We start from the raw sequence: 2,345 nt of genomic DNA on the forward strand, positions 1-2,345 counted from the left end.
TTTTGTGGGAAGAGTTTGATCCTGTGACCCCCGAGGACATGGACAGGATGCTGGGATGGCTGAACACCACCACATGTTTACTGGACCCGTGTCCCTCCTGGCTGGTACTGGCCTCCCGGGAGGTTACACGAGGCTGGCTCCAGGGAATCGTCAACGCTTCTTTGAGTGAGGGGTTCTTGCCGGCTGCCTTGAAAGAGGCGGTGGTGAGGCCCCTCCTCAAGAAGCCCTCCCTGGACCCGGCTGCTTTGGCCAACTACCGGCCTGTCTCCAACCTTCGCTTTCTTGCAAAGGTTGTTGAGAGTGTGGTGGCACGACAGCTCCCTCAGCACCTGGAAGAAACTGTCTATCTAGACTCGCGCCAGTCCGGCTTCCGGCCTGGGCACAGCACGGAAACGGCATTGGTCGTGTTGGTTGATGATCTCTGGAGGGCTCGGGATAGAGGCTGTTCCTCTATCCTGGTCCTGCTAGACCTCTCAGCGGCTTTTGATACCATCGACCATGGTATCTTGTTGCACCGGTTAGGGGGTTTGGGGGGCACCGTTTTACGGTGGTTCTCCTCCTACCTCTTGGACAGACGCAATTTGTGTTGGCAGGGGGGCAGAGGTCAACCTCGAGGCGCCTCACTTGTGGGGTACCACAGGGGTCGGTCCTCTCGCCTCTCCTGTTCAACATTTATATGAAGCCACTGGGTGAGATCATCTGTGGTTTTGGGGTGGTGTTTCATCAGTACGCAGATGACACCCAGCTGTACATCTCCACCCCGGACCACCCCAACGATGCCGCGGAAGTGATGTCCTGGTGCCTGGAGGCCGTGCGAGTCTGGATGGGGAGGAACAGGCTTCGACTCAACCCGTCCAAGACCGAGTGGCTGTGGTTTCCGACGTCACGTCATAGCCAGTTGGTTCCATCTCTGGCTATTGGGGGCGAGTCATTAGCTCCCGCAGAGAGGGCCTGCAACCTGGGCGTCCTCCTGGATGCTCGGCTGTCTTTAGACGATCATGTGACGGCCATGGCCAGGGGGGCTTTTCATCAGGCTCGCCTGATACGCTAGTTGCGCCCCTTTCTGGATCGGGACGCCCTACGCACAGTCACTCAAGCCCTCGTTGTTTCCCACCTGGACTATTGCAATGCTCTCTACATGGGGCTCCCCTTGAGGTGCACCTGGAGGCTCCAGCTAGTTCAGAGTGCGGCTGCGTGGGGGATTTTGGGGGCCTCTAGATGCTCCCATGTAACACCTCTCCTGCGCGAGCTGCACTGGCTGCCGGTGGCCTTCCGGGTGCGCTTCAAGGTGTTAGTAACAACTTTTAAAGCGCTCCATGGCAATTGACCTAGGTATTTGCAAGACTGCCTCCTACCAAATATCTCCCTTCGACCAGTCCGCTCCCACAGAGAGGGCCTCTTTAGGGTACCGTCGGCCAGCCAATGTCAGCTGGCGACCCCCAGGGGGAGAGCCTTCTCTGTGGCAGCTCCTGCCCTCTGGAATGACCTGCCCCCCGACCTACGTACAATTGCGGACCTGCGCCTCTTCCGCCGAGCCCTGAAAACTCATCTGTTCCATGTGGCCGGCCTGGCGTAGTTTTGATTAGGTTTTGTTAGGGGTTTTATATTTTAGAGCAGGCTTTTATGTAATATTTACTGTGATTTTTATTATTGCCTGTTCACCGCCCTGAGTCCCGTAAGGGAGATAGGGCGGTATATAAATTTAAATAATAAATAAATAAATAAATAATAAATACATAGTAAAAGATCAGAGATAAGGAGGAACCCAATAGTAAGAACTTTGCACGTTCTGAAGGTTGCACCTCTCTGCTGTAAATGAAGAAATAAAAATGTTCCATTGTGTGATTTTCTCTAGACTTCCGATTTAACTATTAGGACATTAATAATATTTATGCCCTATAGACTAGGAATGCTTTCACCTCCTGACCTGTGATAGGTATTGAAAACCTTACCTGGCTATCAGTGAGCTTCTTGGTACCGTGACCACTATGACTTAAAATAATAATAATAAAAAAGTATAAACAGCCGAAATTCAGGGTCTGAAGTTCTAATCTCAGATATGAAGAAAATAGTTGGGGGAGTAGATGGTATCTTCTAAAAAGCAGAAAATCTGTTATATTGGACAACAGGTAAAGTGATGAACCTAGAACACTAAACAGTATTACATACTGTAGTACGTAGTACTGGATTTATGAATCCATAAATTGGATCTATGCACCATATTTTCTCTTCCATTATTTCCATACTGATATGACTCATTCCATCCTAAATTGTACTATTTATTTTGTGACTTCTAGACATAACATTAAATTTTTAAATATCATACATTTAATTTAATAGAAAAC

Source organism: Protobothrops mucrosquamatus, unplaced genomic scaffold (assembly GCF_001527695.2).
Source record: "Protobothrops mucrosquamatus isolate PMUCROS unplaced genomic scaffold, P.Mucros_1.0 scaffold288, whole genome shotgun sequence".
Taxonomy (NCBI): domain Eukaryota; kingdom Metazoa; phylum Chordata; class Lepidosauria; order Squamata; family Viperidae; genus Protobothrops; species Protobothrops mucrosquamatus.